This window comes from Miscanthus floridulus, chromosome 6, assembly GCF_019320115.1.
Source record: "Miscanthus floridulus cultivar M001 chromosome 6, ASM1932011v1, whole genome shotgun sequence".
Lineage (NCBI taxonomy): Eukaryota > Viridiplantae > Streptophyta > Magnoliopsida > Poales > Poaceae > Miscanthus > Miscanthus floridulus.
This window is the reverse complement of record NC_089585.1, coordinates 76,740,277-76,751,017: the sequence shown is the minus strand read 5'-3', so window position 1 is coordinate 76,751,017 and position 10,741 is coordinate 76,740,277. Positions and strand designations below refer to the sequence as shown.

The 10,741-nt window shown below is 49.3% G+C and overlaps 1 pseudogene; it reads right to left on the bottom strand.

Moving 5' to 3' along the window:
• Positions 1-5,273: 5,273 nt before the first annotated feature.
• On the bottom strand, positions 5,274-6,577 carry LOC136460721 (cytochrome P450 94A1-like; annotated as a pseudogene).
• Positions 6,578-10,741: the final 4,164 nt, after the last annotated feature.

The following is a 10,741-nucleotide window of genomic DNA, read 5'->3' as shown; positions in this document are numbered from 1 at the left end:
AATCAAGGCTTACTCCAGAAGTCGGAATAGACGAGGACAATGGAGAAACAACAAGATAATGATTATCCAAAACATGGCGTATGACCAACAGATCTAGAAACAGGAGACTGAGAAGTCAAACATCATGAACCTTAAGACCAAACTAACCAACGGTAGACTTGAACTTTTTCGAAAACCAGATCCCTTCTCAGATTACACCATCACCTCTGTGAGATAAATCTAGCTTCACAATGACGACTGGATCTTGTAGCTCTGCTTCGGATTCGAGAGAGATGGGGATGAAGAAGAAGACCAAGGACCAAGGGCATCTTATAGTGGCGAACGGAGATGGGGCGCAGCGCACCGGAAGTGGAGACGACATGGATGGGATACACTGTCAGTTCACGCCGTGGGGATAAAGTCAGCCATGACGCTCTCCCTGCGTAAGCGAGTGGAGGAGGAGAATAAAGGAGAGGAGAGAGGGTTCGCTCGACGAGGAAGACGTGCGGGCGGCCGTGTCTCCAAAAGAAGAAAGAAGGGAGGGGGTCCGGTACGAGGACGAGGGGGCCATCAAGAGCGGACCAGAGGCCGAGAAAAGGAGAAGCGCACAGTGCACGAGAACGATGAGTGTGGCACGATGTCGCGGCCATACGAGGACATGGTGCTAATGGGCCCGACACCGACGGCGTCCGTGGGGCACGCAGTGATAGCGACCCGGCGTGCGTAGCGTGGTCGAGCTGGCCATAGTGCTTGGGACTTGACATCCACTCAGACTTTTCTAAGCACTCCCTACTACCCAAGGCTAATTTTTCCTAGGTGTTCTTCTTTTGTTCCCTTCCTTGTCCACAATATGTGCCAACCTTTGTATGAAGTGAGATCGCAACATTCATGCTTTCTCCGAAACCACCTCCTCTTGTTTACTTTGAGAGAACACTATTTCATCAACCCGTTGTGGATGTTCCGTTCAAACACCTGAATATTTGTATCAAAAGTGGTATGGCGATATAATTTGGTAAAGGTACTTGGTCAACAACCTTGATACTAGTGCATGTCGAGCAGCATCACCATTTGGCAGCTGTTCCACAGGGGCCCTCGGTTTCGTCGTGGCTTCATAAGCTATTAACTAGGCAACTACTACCAACTTACACGCAATGAAGATGGTGGGGTCATAGACCACAGAATCAGAAGAGTATTGCAAGGGAAGATTGAAACAACAAGGGTTCCTTTCGCAACAAGGGACACGGACTTCAAATCCAACAACGGATTTGGTTTAAAGAGATTTAAGTGTTCTATTGGGACATCCACAATTAGTCGATACAGTGTTCTATGTTATCCAATCACGGCTGGTCTGCTGGCATCCGAATGGTAATTTCTCTTGTAACCCACTTAACATCGACCTCGAAAAATGTAAGCACATCTAACGAGACTTAAGGTAGATGGACGCAATAACACAGCGAAATAAATAAAATGCATATTCTGAACGTCCTTGTGCTGGTACAATATACATGTACTTACTCTCCCATTCTCGACACATCATTCACTTTTCCTAAGATCTGACTACCTCAACAATTACGGTCGAAATACAATAGAAAGATTACAATATCGGTGGACAGCGATGAAAGACACTACTAACTACGGGTACATCATCCCAAGGCAACTAATCTACTTTGGACCACGCATCTTTATTCTCGGGCTCGGTGGATTCTTCTACCGCCCTGGCTATGGATCTACCTCCTCTCTTGACAATGGCTGAGTGAGAGGAATCAAGGGTTCTATTTCTGACACTTCCGATGGTGGAGGTGCTGGTGGTACTGCAACACTGGTTCTTCTTTCTAGCGGGTGGGCAGGGATCCCCTCCACGATCAAGGGATCCTACCATTCAGCAGCCAGCATCCTCCTCTTGGCCCTGGTGATAAGGTAGGCCTCTCCCAACTGATAGGTATGTCAATCTTCAGCCTCTTTTAGAGCTTCCGACATGGCAGTCTCCCGACTCTCAGTGTCTGTCGCACTGGCATGCGCTTCAGCAAGCCGAACCTGGAGCACCCTAGAGAAGATCTCGGCTTCCTCAGCTCGCCGAAGGCACTTCCTCAACTCCGAGGCTTGCCGGTCATACTGCTCATCTAGAGCAAGCAGGTACGTGGTCAAGTGCACCGTGGTAGGACTATCTTCTTGCGCATCCCGCCCTTGCAAAACCTCCATGCGAGCCCTCCATGCCCGTCGATTCTTTTCCAAAGGTGGAAAGAACCTCATGGGGGTACGAGCAATGGGCTCTTCATAGATCTGACAAAGATAACACAATGATTTGCGGGCCACAACCTGGTAGGTGTCGATGAAGCGAAACCCGGTTGCGACCACATTCTATCCTTCAGTGATGTCAGGTAACTCTTCACTCTTCCTAATGTAGACGGTAACTTCACACCGCTCAGTGCCATGCTTTTCATACTCACGACCCTTATACTCGGGACAATCTTTGACTCCGAGCTTTTGTAGGGTGGCATACAGGATCTTCGGAAAACCCTCAGTGTCCAGGCAGTAACTACTAACCCAGGCTCATGCCATCACTGGCGATGGTTGTAAGGAAGGACTGAGCGAAAAGCTGGCTCAAAAGGAAAAGCTAGGCGAGCTAAAGTGCACCGAGTGGTGGTACCAACGGCTAAGCCAGACCCTGCTTATAAAGGTAGAGCGGTCGGTGGTCCTGGCGTGGTCGACCAAGGTTCCAGAACGAGATCACTATAAATAAATTGACCGAATTTTTTGTGCGTTCGAGGCGAGCGATGTCCGAGGCCATTAATGACTAATACGACTGTAGGACAAGGTTTCGACAAGAGCGTAGAAAAGAGTACGGGGAGACGCGGGTCATGGCAGGCATGAACCATAGGCGACGCGAAGCACAAAGCCATAGTTTAGCATTAACTCTAGAACAGGAACGAGTCAGTCGTGCATCATACGACACACGTGACACCTATGGATGGAGTATCTGCAAGCAATACGTGCAATACAATGCACAAACATGATCTATCAAAATACTATCGAACAACTTTTATTTACCAAAACAAAAGTTGCATTTTCATCTATTAAACTTGCGCTCTAAATTTTATTCAAGTACTAAGTACAAGTTATATTTTATTTTGTTTATAAAAATTGCTTCTGTGCCAATGTTTAGAACTACTTATTCTACTCTTCGCGTTAGGTTTTTTTTCATTAACACATATAGGCATTTACGTAACTAACTCACTATATTAATAGATCTATCTCTCAAGTCATAATCTCAGCGCTTAGTGAGCTCATAACACCAGAGGTGTTACACCTTCACTCCTAACGCAAGGGTACTTCTGTTATTTATTTGACATATTACATTAGCTTTGTTATAAGTCAAATATTATGATCCTTTACCATCATTAAATATTTTTTTGTTTCACAATTTATGAATTATATATTATAAAATCATTTCTCATAGTGAATTTAAAAATATATTGCCTCCGCTGTATAATAATAAAATTAATTTCTAGAGTCACCAAATAAATAGTGGCATGAATCTATATAATTTGGATGGAGATCAATGGTTTAAAATATACAAATGTTTGACTAACAAAGCTAGGGGTGCATATACATGCAGCTACGATTAGGTACTCTCGACCATATCCAATATCTTTAGAAAAAATTTAGCACGTATACACATATATGGTATTTTAGAGAAAAATTCTTTTTTATCTTAAAAAGACTCTAGATGTAAGATTCTACACTAGTGCCATTGTACTCATCAAAATAGCCCAAAACCACCTGAATTGTAACTGCTCCTGTAGATTGCTTCTTAAATCTGAACTCCTTTCGTGCTACCATTGCTCGCAATGCAGTTTGCACTACAAGAACAGAAGCATAGTGGAGCTTGTAGGATCTTCTTGCCTGATGCCTACGTTGGTTTTTCTGAACTTTGATGACAGTTGCTTCCCTTCTCTGGGTTGTCCTCTGGAGCATTAGTAGTAACATCCAAATTGTTGTTGTAGATCTCGTATAACCTACAAAGCCAAGCTGGAACTAAAGCCCCTCTAATATGGGAATAAATATACTCATTAATGCATGTCTTACTTCTTTTCCAGTCCTGTGCTCAGCATTGCTTAGGGTATCATGGGACTGCCAGAGGCCACCAAGGTGCAGATGCAAGTATGGTAGACGTATTAATGACGACCAACCTCAACCACCGACCACCTTGGTAGCAACGTGCACACAACTCAATCCGTCTTCTATATGCATGGATGCATGTGTAAGTACAAATGTTCCTGCATGGTGGGTGAATTGTTTTTATCTAATGTTAAGGAGGAGAGGCATTAAATGTGCCCACCTACCCGACTTGTTTTTTATCTGATGGTAGCATGGATGTGAGGCATTAAATGTGTTCACCTGCTTTTGACGCACTCTGCGTAGGTGAAGATATCCAGTGCTTTTAAATTTATTGAGTGAATTTCTAGATAGCTTAGGAAGGCACCCTGGCATGCATGGAAATTTACTGCCTAGTATCTATTGATAGTAAATTCATTAATGTAAAGGGAAAAGGCACATGTGATGTAAATTCCTTCTGTCATAGTAACTTTTTTTATGTAAAGGACACGTGAAAGCACAGTGATGTAAAGCCCCCTACCGTACTAACTTTTTGCATGCAAAGTACACCTACAGTTTATATTGTCCTTGCATGTATGGTCATTCAATTTTTCATCTACTTCATTGAATGTGTCCACTTACTTCATCTATTCACTGTCGAATGCATGGAGGAAGGCTGGTTGTGATGCGCTTTATCTGAGTCGTGAAATTTCTATCTAACGTGCCAACTAAATAGAACATACGTGGACACCTTGGGAGGTCGCCTAGATGGCATGCCTTCGTATCTCTAATTTTCTACTTTGATAACCTTCCTCCTTTTTAATTTTGCGTATCATGTGAGTTCATTATTTTAATTTTTTGTGGGTGGGTCCATCATTTTGACTTTTTGTGGTGCCACTCTGGTTGTCCTCTCTTTGAGCTGCGATTCATTCATATTCATAACTGCAATTGCATACACTTCCTAGATTAAACTGGTTTCCAGCTAGTAGCGGCAAGGATAATTTAGCGCTAAATGTGGATTACCTTAGCATCAGGTTTTTTAGAGGCTAAATCCAGCTATAGCGGTGCATGTATCTGGCTATTTCAAACATTAGATGGGACTCCGTCTTCTGTGTGGTGTGATGACTTTTACGCAGTCTTTTTCCAAATAATTCACGTGTCAACAACCAGCATCACTAGTCTGTCACGACTTAGGACTATTATTCCTGCCTCTTGAGCCACACCAATAGCCCTCCTTTCATCTTCATCGTCGTCATCATCTCGTACGCCAGCGGCGCCTCCATGCTAGCCACCGGTGCCACCACATCGACCCTAAACTCCAAAGTACGACCGCGGTGACCGTCTTCATCTGCACGTACACCATCTCCTTGCCGAGGCACAACCGTGGCCCAGCATGGAAAATCGGGTACCGTGCGGCGTCGACCGGCACGAACTCATTGCGCTCGCCGAGCCACCGCTCTAGCACAAACTCCAAGCAGTCCTCGCCCCACAACTTCTCCATCTGGCCCATCGCGTATGCCGAGTAGTTGGTGTACCAGCCCGCTCATAGCGCCGCGCCGCTCGGCAGCACGTCGTCATGAACCATGACCCGACCATTGAACAGCACCGGCGTGCATAGCCGCATCGCCTCAGTGATGGCGGCATGTAGGTAGTGCATCCCCTTCACCTCACCATCGTCATCGCATGATAATGACACGGCCTCCTTGTGCGCGTGCCGCTCGCACCGCGGGTTCATGGCGAGCAGCCAGAAGAACCAGGTCAGCGCCGACGATGTCGTGTCCTTCTCGATGAACACGAAGGTGATGACCACATCCTGCAAGAACCAAAGCTTGGCCGCTGGCATGGGGAACATGGCGCCAAGCACGCTGCCACCACTGCCTTTGTCATTGTCCATGGCCACCATGAACTATGATAGTAGGTCCGTGCTCCCATCATCGACGCCGTTCCTGTGACATGCCACCGCCTTTGATTTGATGACAGACATGGCGTAGGCGTTGATGACATGGATGGCCTCCTAGAGCCGACGCGACTTGCCAACGTCGAGGAGCTTGGTGAGCCACCGCACGAACGTGGCCGGCGTGAGCGCGAGCCAGAAGGAGATCGCGGCGGCCGTGTCAAACGCCATGAAGAGCACCTGCTGCGTCATGGGGTCGTCGTTGCCTCCGTCCATGCTCTCTACGCTGAACGTGACATGGCAGATGGCGTGGAACCCGAACTGGCGCAACGTGTCCTGCAGATTGACAGCCCCACCGTCCCTCACGGTGGCATCATCCAGGAGCGACAGGAAGGGGTGGCATAGGTGCACGTCGAGGATGCTGTCAGTGAACCAACGGAGCGAGCAGGACAAGAAGGCGTGCGACACCAGCTTCCGCTGGGGGTGCGGGAAGTGGGTCATCATTGTTGCTGGCCGCTTGGTTGGAGGAAGCCCGTGACGCCGGAGATGGAGGAGGAAGACGATGGGCAAGAGAAAGATGAGCACATTGGCAAGGTGGATGGCTTCCATTGTTGTTGCATGGAGGTCGCATTCGTCTAGAACAGCTGCTCGCCGCGTACCGCAGCAGCAACGCCGTGTCCGCCTCCGTGTGGGAGCCCGCCACTACAGAGGCCATGATGCCAGGGACGCCACGCCACCACACCGCATGCACTCGGGCCATGCCACCACGCCACCTCCGCGTGGGGCCCACCCTAGGAGTGTACGCACGCTAGTGGCGTGAGCGAGGCCTCGTTGACGCTGGGGGCCTCCTGTGCTGGTGGCCGCTGCGCTGGACCCGACTGCCCACGCCAGAGCTCCTATGCCACTGCTGAGAGTGAGCGAGAGTGAGGGAGGGAGTAGAGCAGCAAGCAGCTGCTGCCGCCTGCCATTTACACGAGAGAGAGAGAGAAAGAGGATAAGTGTGAAGTCTGCCAAATAGTGTGCAGGCTCCCAGTTCATTGAATACATGCCGAGAATTCATTGAATGGATGGTGTTGACCACCCGCGCTTTCCTATGCCCTAGCACGCCCGCATGCGTGCCGACCACCATACTAATTAGGCATTGGCCATGCATGCCGAGAATCCATCGTCCCCTGCTACATGCCACCATCCATTTGTGTGTCGGGTACGATCACCAAGGAACCCATACTTCATTGAAGGCGTACGGAGGAAGGCCGGTTGTGACACGCTTCATCTGAGTCATGGAATTTCGATCTAACGCACCAACCAAAGAGAATGTACATGGACACTCTGGGAGGCCGCTGATTCAGCGCACCATATATCTTTAATTCTTGCTTGTTCATTCATATCAAATTCCATAACAAAATACTGAAGGATCTTAAACCCACTTTTCTATACACCACAAAGCTATAAACCCGAATGCTCTTTGTCGATGTTTTGAATAAACACTAACTAGTAAATTTATATTTGTTGTGCATTATGCTTAGATGTTGTACTAAAGGGCACAAGGTTTATACTAGTTTGAGCAGAATGTCCCTATGTCTAGTTTGCTGCTACTCATGTTATTAGCACTGAAAAAGGTTCGTAGTAGGGGATACAAATGGTAGAGAGAGACAGGTCCTAAGTCTCTGATGGAATGGTTGAAAGGATGCCAAGAGCTCAGTTGCTGCTTGGCTGTGTGTTATGTGATGTGCTGTGTGTGGAATTGATCTATCATCTTAGTGGGGTGCCCTGCCCTCACTTTTATAGACCAAGAGGGAGCAGGGATTACAAATGGGAGAAACAGGAAAAAAATCAGAGGTAGAGAAGGTCCTTCGAAGGTGCTGAGTCTTCCTTTTCCCTTGAGCCTACCCTGCTGACATGGTAGATGATGCTAGGGATAGCATGTTCGTTGATCCTGATAGGGCCATGCTCTGGCTTTGTTCAGCAAGTGGTCACATCCCATCCTACTCCGGTAGATGGTCTGGCAAGCCACGGTGCCAAGCCATGACCCTACAGGGAGCAGATGGGGAAGTGACCATACGTTCATTACTATAAATGATGTGAGTTCCCTCCTAGATTGTAGTGGTTGTCGTATGCTTATGTTAGGATCCACGTTCGAGGGCTTATGGTGGCGCCAACAACACTGTAAGACAAAAAGGCGGCACCTACAACACTGTTTAGGCCCTGTCATGCCTGGAAGGGCTTAAAGCGCCCATCCCATCATATCCAGACGGTACTTTCCCATAGGTGTGCAGGGCATGGTCCTCGGTACCGCGGTTGACTTGAGTGTCATGTCTTGCCCTATGCTCGTCATTACGAAGGAGTAGGGCATAGACAGTTGGGTGAGGCGGAGCTAGCCCTGGGACGTCGAGCGAGGCGGAGCCTAGCCCTCAGCCAGTCGGGTAAGGTAGAGCTAGTCCCTAGCCATCAAGTGAGGTGGAGCCAGCCCTTAGACGTCGGACTAAGGCGAAGCTAGTCCCTAGGCCATCGGGTGAGGCAGGAGCTAGCCCTCAGAGGTCGGGCAAGGTGGAGTGTGTCCCCAGATGTCGGGCAAGGCAGAGTTTGGCCCTCGAGGGTCGGGCGAGGCAGAGCCAACCCTTTGGGGCCAGGCGAGGTGCAGCCAATCTTCGGTCGTATAGGCAAGAAGTGTAGTTGCGATCTTGCCTGTTCAGAAGCATCAAATAGTTTGATGGTTATTAGCTTCTCCTCTTTGGGCACCCAAGTATTCAGTCCCCGATAGTAGCCCTCGAGCCCCCAGGTGATTCGGACAGAATTGTCCGGGGGGTGTTTTGATTCGCTAGAGGGTGCGCGCGAGCGCACCCGACAGGTGTAACCTTCGAGCCCCTGGGTGATTCGGATAGAGTCGCCTAGGGGTGTTTTGATTTGCCAGAGGGTGCGCATGAGCGTATCCATCGGGTGTAGCCCCCGAGCCCCCGGGTGATTTAGGATAGAATCAGTCCAGGAGGGTAATTCGAACCCTTCGCGGGTATGACTGTGAGATTTGGCGTTTTGATCAACTAGATAGTTTAAAGGGAATCCTGGTATCCCATTCACGGGGATTCATCCAGGGTCAGTACGGTTGAGATTTGATCATGGATCAATACTCCCTTGAGGCTCGTGCGCATGAGTTTTGGCCACTCGCGGGCCCATCCCTTGTTGGGACGACCGTCAAAACTATTGGGCCAGCCCTTGAACTCCTAGGCCCAAGTGGGCCAGAGAAATGCTTTTTGACCTGTATCCCCTCTGTGGGAAAAAGAGTCCTAGTCTGCCCAGGAATGCGAAACGTCTGGCACGACTTTGGTGGGAAAGGATAGGGATCATGAGCGCATATCCCATGATCTGACGTGGTGGTGTATCATGGTAGGCACAGAGATCTAGGTGGATGGTTACCCTTCTCGTGTTTGTCGCCCCTATAAAACCAAGGGGTTTGCCCCTAGGGTTTCATACTTTGCCTCCTCGCCTTTGCATCTACAACCTTCGCCACCAATCGCCTAAGCCTCCCACATCGCCATCAAGCTCGCATCCAACCACCCCCATCATCTAATGGAGCAGTGGTGTAGATCTGATGTCACCCTCCAATGCCTGGAGGGCCTCGTTTGCCATGGCCTTCTTTACGCGTGGACTACCGCCGAGCACTGGCAGCTGCCCGATAATGAAGACACATTGTTGCCGCCCGAAGGCTACGTTGTCTCCCTTGCTCACTTTCACGAGTGGGGATTCGCCACCCCTGCCCACAAGTTCCTTCGGGGGTTGCTGCGTTACTACAAGGTGGAGTTGCAGCACCTCACTCTCAATGGGGCCTAGCACATTGCGGTGTTCATCGCCCTATGTGAGGGATTGTTGGGGATTAGTCCCCACTTTGACCTATGGTGGTATCTCTTCACCGTCACCCTCTTGAAGAAGCGAGAGAAGAAGCGAGAGCTGAGAGTGTCGATGGGATGTGCCGGACATCTCGCTCCGCAACAACCGGGTCAATGAGTACCCATCGATGCATCTATCGGCCTCCAACAAGGGGTGGCATTCGCATTGGTTTTACGTCAAGAATGACGTAGCCACCCCCTTGTTGGCGTTCACAGCTCGTCTCATCGAAGAGGTTCCAAAATCAGTGGAGGATGTGGGGGTCCTGGATAAGGACAAGAAGAAAATCTAGGACCATCTCACTGCCCTCCAAATTCTGAAGGAGAGGGGCATGAAGGGGTCGGGGATCATTAGCGCCTACCATACGTGAAGGGTGGCGTGCGCTGATGAGTCACGTGCTTCCCCTGTACCTGATGGTGCCTAGAGCATCGCTTGATGGGATGGCTCTTGCCGATGAAGCGCTCTCCCCCTCTGAAGTGGCACAGCGAACCAAGGAGGCAATGGAGCCTTCAAAGGATGACACTGGCGTCATTCCTGATTTTGTGTATCTGGTGCCGAGGCACCCCCCCCCCAATGCGGCTGGAACTAGGGTACATCGACTTCGTAAGTTCTTTTTCCCTGTGTCTCCTTTTCAATTGAGCTCCTGACCCCTTGATGCTGATACTAAGATAGCAGGACTAGCCAAAGAGGCTCATCCTTATGGAACGCACGGCTCCGCTGCCAAAGGAACCACTCATGGCGGCAGTGAATCGCACCATGGCCGAGTGGTAGAAGAAGACGAAGGAGGTCAAGAGGAAAAAGAAGCAGCAGAAATAGCAAGCATGGGAGCAAGGAGAGGAGATAGACAGCAATGACGACGATGAGGACAATGAGGAAGATGATGATGTAGTCCTA